At 50.1% G+C, this 7,746-nt stretch overlaps 1 pseudogene; it reads left to right on the plus strand.

The window, feature by feature from the left end:
• The first annotated feature begins 294 nt into the window (after positions 1 to 294).
• Positions 295 to 469, plus strand: LOC121440503 (annotated as a pseudogene).
• Positions 470 to 7,746: the final 7,277 nt, after the last annotated feature.

The raw sequence follows: 7,746 nt of genomic DNA on the forward strand, positions 1-7,746 counted from the left end.
CCACAGATGTCATTCATTTCTAACACTAATGTTACTGACCATAAAATTAATGATGGGCAAGGATCATGGCTCAGTGGGTTAGGTTTTCCCATGCAAACCTGAGAACCTGAGTTCAGATCACCAGCGCCCACGGAAAATCCAGGCACAGCAATACTCTTAAACCCTAGAGCCGGCATGTCTGGCGTGGAGGACAGAGTGCTGGATCCATCCGCAAAGCTCTCTGGCCACTCCGCCTGACAAAATCAGTGAGTTTCATGTTCACTGAGAGACTGTGTCTTAAAAGATAAGGTAAATCTGCAGCCAACTAAGCTGCACGGGAGGTCCCCTTTCTCAGCGGGGCGCGCTGTGCAACGGTTGCCAGCAGCTTCTCACTGGGGCCTGGTGTGCAATGCTTGCCAACAGCACACTCGTTCGGATGACCTCACCCTGTTGCCTGTATGGGCTCCCCGAAGGGACCTTGGAGACAATCTTCTGAAGGCTCTTCGAGCTCTGACCTCAATGTCGCCTCCAATCTAGGCCCCAGACAGGTATTCGCTGTGCCCTAGGGAAGCCTCAGGTCACCACGGCCAGGGGTCTCACTGTCCAGGCCATCACGTCCACCTGAATCATGCCTCAGAATAAGGAACATCGGATCGAGGCCCTAAGTAAAGCCAAGTTCAAGCTCTCCGTGCTGCCAGAGGCAAGTGGTGTTATTAAGCCCCTTCCTCCCACTTTCTTGCCCTGGTCGTCCTCACTGAGTTCTACTTTGTCTGTCTCTCTCAAAGAGGTGAGGCTTCACTAAACTGAATGTAGATTGATCTGAAGGACACAGTCGCTGAGAAGTGACTCGTTCCTGATGGCCGAGGGGTCAGCTGCATCACCAATCCTGGTCCCACGGGCATTGGCGGGCCCCGCACTCCTCGGGGCTTCTACTGTGGTGCTACCCTCTACCCTACTAAATCATGTTCAGTAATAAATATCACATCCTGTCTGGGAAAAGAGGGGTTACAGATGATACGCAGTGTCAGCCTTTGCCCTACACAGTCACACACACGGCAGGGGTGAGGGTGAAACACAAGAGGAGGAAGGGAATACTAGGGAGGGAGAGGAGGGATGGAGGGAGGGAAGAGGGAGAGAAGAGGGAGGGAAGAGGGATGGAGGGAGGGAAGAGGGATGGAGGGATGGAGGGATGTATGTGGTAGTAAAGTCAATGGGCTAGTAAGATGGCTGAACAGGCACGTTCCACCAGGCCTGATGAGTTGGGTCCAATCTCCAGGTCCGACAACTTCAGGACTCACTCCCAAGGTCTATCCTCTGTCCTATCTGTGTACGTGTGCGTGTGCGTGCACACACACACACGTAACATTTTTGTAAAAAAGAAAAAAATCCATCAGGTTGGCCTTCAAAGGAAGACTAGAATTCACCATGAAAATTTGGGACAAAGAGTGGTAGGCAGAGCCACAGGACGGGAAGGACAGGAGAATGTGATCCTCCTTCCTCTCTCCCCTCCCAGAAGGCTTTTGTTCTCCATCATAGATTCATTTCTGTAATCTACACAAAGAATAGGCTTAGCTCACAAACTCCGGGTAAAAGGTCAAGCAATTTCAAGTGTGCTGAACAGGGCTGGAGAGATGGCTCCATGGTTGAGAGCTCCAGCTGTGGTTCCAGAAGACTGGGATTCAGCTAGCCACCGCCGACTTTGGGTAGCTCACAACCCCCTGTAACTCAAGCCCTAGGGGAACTGAGCCTAAAGTCTGACCTTCCTGGTACCGACACACACTGGGAATATGCTCGCAAAGACTCAACAAGGAAGATAAATGTCAAATGTACTGAACACAGATTCTCGGGATTCCTTCAAAAGATACAGCACAGGACAAGAGTAAGAGAATGACACAAGAGTCAGACAAACACACATGCACGCACACGCAGAACTACGTGAGTAAAATTAAACTCTAAAGAGAACACTAGAAAATGCTCGTGGAAACACCCACCGAAAATACTGAAACTGTAAGTGCCTATGCACACACTCACAGATAAAATATTTTTGACCAAAGGGAAGGGCAGGGATCTTCCAGCCAGTGTTGAATAATGCCAGAAATGAGTCTGGATGTCTTTGGGAAAAGCCAGAGCCCCACTGCAAGCTCTAAGCCAACACGTGAAGATCTGGCTCTGCCTCGGGAACCGTGTTAACAGTCTAGCGCATCTGAGCACGAAACTACAGAGTTGTGCTCTACTGAACGTCTGAGTGAGCAGGTGGGGCTGGTTTTCCATTTGCAATGCAGTTGGCTCTGTGACCTCATGAATGGATGAAAGCAAGCACGGAAAGGCGGATCCCACCGTTATTTATTTCTTCCTGAAATAAGCAAGGTAACATTCACTTTGGGCAGGTGACAGAGAACCAAAGCAGCCTGTCGTAGAATCAAATGACATTGGCTTCCTGAATGTAACTGGCCCTGCTGGGGAGAATGTCAGGGTCAGGAGGGTCCACACTTAAATGTTGCTACTCACAGAACTGTTGGGGTTCACTTCATGGTCAACAGAGTCTCAGTCTTATTTCTAACCGACAAAGTAAAGAGAAAGGAGCTGCACTGACTACTACTAACACCCTCTGGGCACGGCTATTGCTCCCTGTGCCTCCTCCAGGTGAGCTTCAGAAGGTTTCTTCACAGCTGTAAGGACCAGGGACTGAAGGTACGTTTCAACTACCGACACATCCTGCTCTTGCTGTGGGAAAACGGAGAGTTAGGGGATCATTGTTCCATCTCTGCCCTTAGGAAGCCATTCCGAGGCACACAGCATCACAGACCCACGACTTACACTTTCCATGATAACTCTGTCCTGCGCCTTGGAGATTTGTTTCTTCACTTCACTTTCTTCGCCACCAATGAGAGTTTTGCCATGTTCATGCAAGTCCTTGGCTTTCTGAAACAAACAAACGAACAAATCTCCACTCGAGTCTGGCTTGACACCTCACCTCATGTAATTTTAAAAGAACCGACTTTGCATAGCCAAAGGATGCTTGTTAGGAATTCAGAGTAAGAACAGTGGCTACTTCAGCACATCTAAAGCGTTACTCCACTTCAGGAAACCTTCCAGTCCCCCATTTTAAGGTGGTATCATTGTGGGACAAGAAGAGCAAAGGGACTTATCAGGAAAATGGGTGGAGATATGTTAAAGGCCTCACGTGGGGCAGACCTGGGAGGCCAGGCATGGGCCCACATTGGAGACTCCCCAAGGATTCCCACACTGGACACCCCCAAGGCTGCCCAGAGGAAGGAGCCATTTGCCATGCCCATAGAATGTGATTTTCACCGAAGAACACACAGTGTGCAACCCCACGACCCTTCGGTCTAAGGAAAGCTCAAGCCAGGACTCAAATCCCTCTGTTCTCTCAAAGGACACTGCAGGGGTGGACACAGAGGAGAAAGAAGTGTGTCGCCCTCTTTCCAGAAAAGGGCAAAACGCCGGTCCAGTCCCTGCCCTATTCCCGGGGTCCAGAGCAGCTTAGGAACAGATGACCTGCACACTAGCTGAACACAGGTATGGAAGGGGAGCTTGCTGAGCTGGCGGCTGAAGAGGACACAGATGGCGACTGCAAGCAGTAGAAACATTAGGGAAGACAGCGCACATGGTGCTTTCTGGGCACAAAACAGAAGCAAAGCATGGGTAGGGAATGGGAGTCACTTCAGGAGAAGCTGGTACTCTGGGAGGGAAGACGGGGAGACAGAAGCAAGCAGCCAGTGAAGCTTTCAAGAAGGTGTGGGTGGTGTGTGTGTGTGTGTGTGTGTGTGTGTATGTTAGAGGGTGTTGTGCGGAGGACACAGGAAACAGAGAGAACAAAGCAAGAAGGCCACCGGGAAATCTGGGAGAGGGAAAGGCCGTGTTTCAGGAAAACAGTCTCTCAGAGGCAGAACTGAGGACTAGGAAAGGAGGGAAGCCTGGGTGGAGAAGCAGAGGGAGAGCGAGAAGAGCGAGCACAGGGCAGAAGAAGCCAGAGAAACCCAGTCACAAGGCTCCCTCTGAGCTACTGCTGCTGCTCACACTGAGCACCCACAGTTAGAAGGGAGCCTTTCTGGGTGGCTCTTCCAACAGGCTCCCAGGCAGTACTCAGCTGCATTAGAGCTGCATGTTCCCTTTCTTAAGCTCTTCCTAAAGGCCTAGATGTATGTAGGTGGCTTTCAAGGTCTTGAATACTAACTTATATTTCTGCGTGCATGGGGGTGCAGGAGAGTGTGCATGCACATGTGTCTGAGTATGGCGACCAGAGGTCATAACAAATTCAAAGTGATTTCCTTCACGTGTACCTGTCTGCAAGCATACGTGTGCACTCGGGAACACCTGCGCCTTCCAGAACCCCTCACCACATCAAGTTTTGAGGCAGGGTCTCTCACGAAACACGAGGCTTTACAGTTTGACTGTTCTGGTGGTCCCACAAGCCCCAGGGATCCTTTTGTCTCTACCCTCTCCACTCTGGGCTTATAGGCACATTCCTGGAGTACACGGGGGTGCTAGGAATATTCACTAGGGTACCAACAGGGGTACTCACACTTGCTCAGAGAAGACAGACCTAGCTTCTCGCCAGCATCCTGAAAACATTCAATTTACTATGACACATGGAGCACTTTAGATAGGGCATCTGAGTCGGGTCTGAGGAGAGATCTTTCACAGAGCATTTTAATGAGAGCATCAAAAAGAATTCCCACTGAAGGGCTGCTTCAATCCCTGGATATACAGAGGTCACTTAGGACCTGGAGCTTCAGCAAGGGTAGAACTGCCAGCTCGCAGTTCAAAGAGGATTAACCCTCTACCAGTTTTTTCATTTCCCACATCTCTTGGGGAGATGCTGAAACGCATGACCACCAACACTGGAGAACAATGCTAATGTCGGAAGACTATAAATGTATGAAAGAAAATAAAAGCTACCCTTGCCCATTGTGTATTTCACTGATCTGTCCAATCCAAACAGTCAGAGAAAACCAGAAGGATCCCCAGACGTGCCAATCTCCATCGCAATGTCACCGGAGGTCCATAACTCATCACTGCGATGCACTGTGATCCTCTCTAAGCAGAGCTCTCGTCACCAGCTCCTGTGCTAGAAAGCTGCCCCCGACACTGTCATCGGCTTCCCAGGTCAAACAAACCTTAGCATCGCTCCTAGGTGTGGGGAAAATTTTCCCAAGAGAGTGTGATCATGCTCTGCAAAACTAATTACTTCTCCCACAAGCTGAGAAAGGGCCAATCTGTCTTCTCCTTTTATAGACACGTGGCATGGCATAGGGGTGTGTTCTGTTGACAAGTGCAATCTACCAGACCTTCAAAAATGTGTCACGTAAATCTTTAGCGTTTCCAATCGTAGTTTCGTGATCCCCTATAGCTTTCTGTAAAATCTTCATCTGCTTCCAAGTTATAAGCTGAAACGTAGGAGAATAATGACAAAATGTCAGTACAACTGAACATCCAACCCTGCTGCCAGTCACAGAAATCGCTTCCCGTGATGTTTTGTGTGCTGACATTTCAAGAACGCGTTTGAAGACATGCCCTTCAGTGCCAAAAGCAACATAACAAGACCTGACCTGTCACAGAGGGAGATAGTCCGTCTAGCTGGTGCAAAAATACTATAAAATCGTTATTCAGTTTGAAATTAACATAAGCCCCACCTCATCTGTGGATTCCCTCCTCACTCGCCAAAATTAAGCACAAAACGTTCCTTTGTTTATTCACAAAGTATTTTGAAGACACCGAGGGCACGGACTAGCTTCCAAGGAATCCCTTCTCCCAACCCTCCCCCCCCCCAAAAGTTCTTCATCAATCAGTCATTCCCCGGAGTGTGACATCATCCCATCAACTGTATTATCGACCTAATAAGAAGGGCAGGGAAGACGAATAGCAAACATACTGCAGCTCCTGTGGTCAAACATTCCACAGCAACATGTCAAAAACTGCAAGCACTCGATACACAAAGTCTAGAAAGGCGGGGATTCTTCACGGCTCTGCTTTCACCCTCCTAGGAAACTGAGGCAGGGAGGTGACTCATTTTCTGAGTTTTCATGAGGAGCAAGCAGCAGGACTATGGCTGCATGGCAATCAGTGGGGTCCGGAGAACATGCTCCTCACCGCCAGACTGGAATCTGTCTCCATCTCCCTCAGATTCCAGGCTCTGCTTCCCTACTTTTGGAAGTCAGCATCTTTGGGAGTACCGCCCTGTCCTCCATCAGGATGAAAGACTCCTCAAAGACAGCACTAGTCTGTGTCCATGAACACTTAGCTACCTCTGAACGCTAAGCCTCCACCTGCTCTGCCACAGCCACAGGCACTGCTCTCACTCTGCCTCCCTCGTCACTGTGTCAGAAGTCTACCTGGGACCGCACCCTCACCCTGTCCTGCACCTTTGGCATCTGCACTGCACGGATGGTATAGCTTTCCCTCTGAGCACCCAAGCCCATACCTTCTCCTGCGCTCTCCAAGCAGTGCCTACTCCGCCTCCCTCCTATGCTGGCTCCTAAGCCATGACCACACCACCCCTCCACAGAAAAAGAAGCAAGCTGGAGAGGACGGCCAGTCTCTCGGGGACACAAGCACCACCCTCCCTGTCTCCCGATGCTCATGTCCCGTCCTGTCCTGTCGGGTCCCTTTCCGTGGCGATATGCAGCATCAAAGCATCAAAGCCCCGCCACTTCGGAAACAGACAAGGTGGCTCTATTCCAAGCTAAGAGCGACACTCACAGCGAGGTGATCTTCTTGCTTCCTTGAACTCTCCACATCGTCCAGCCACCCCTGATGCAGCGACTCAAACATCTGGGAGTGCATGGCGTGAAGCTCTTGCCTGTGAAACACAGTCACAATTACTGAGCACTGTCACGCTGTGTGAGGCTACGGCAAGGACGCATGCACACACTTCACATTTTGAGACAAGAGCCAGGCGCAAAAGAGAAAGGGGGCATGAATTAAATTGTCTCCTGAGAGGCGGAAATATCACTCTCGTCCCAGAAGAACTTGTCTTAATTTGCTACCGGTGTCATCACTTTGTGCGTCTTCCCTCTCGCACGCCGAGGATGCTCGGAGGCATACGTTTCCCAAGATTGCATTTCCGGCTTAAAATTAGATTCATCTTCCCTTCCCCTTATGGAGTAACCTAGATATCCTGAAAGCCCAAGTCCGTGTACTGAAGGCAACATACCCTTCATCTTCTCGGAGTCACATACACAAAGAGTGCACAGAACCATTTCCCCACACGGGGACGACGATTTACCAAAGAGAGCGCCGATGGCACATCCTAAAAGGTACAGTTTTGAGGACCACAGAGGCCTGGCCTTCCTCACAGGACATTATCTGTATTGTCATCTGACCGGTGAGGAACTGTTCTCTTACCAGTCCTGCTGCAGCTAACACACCTGAGCGGCATAAACGAGGGGGGCGGTCCTCCAGCTATGGACAGGACTAGCTCACAGAGAAAATGCAGTGCTACCTAGGTCCCATTAGCGACTCCACTCAGCACAGTGTCACAATGGCAGGCGGGAGTGACTTTGGAAGGAAGAGCGAAAGCGGTACAGGTTTCCTTTACAGAGGGTCGGTCACAACTTTACCTTGACTTCTGCTGCGCTTTGAAAATACTGTGGAGGTTTGCATTCAGGATTCTGAAAGAGGCATGTATATCCTTTTCAAACTGCTTCCTCTTTGCCAGGAAGGACCGGGTAATGTCCCCTAGTCGACAAAGGAAATGGTATCACTTTAAATCAAGTATCCACAGGAAGAGGCGCTCTTTCATCC

Source organism: Microtus oregoni, unplaced genomic scaffold, assembly GCF_018167655.1.
Source record: "Microtus oregoni isolate MIOR12 unplaced genomic scaffold, Mior012 000067F_ref0000223, whole genome shotgun sequence".
In the NCBI taxonomy this organism is placed as follows: Eukaryota; Metazoa; Chordata; class Mammalia; order Rodentia; family Cricetidae; genus Microtus; species Microtus oregoni.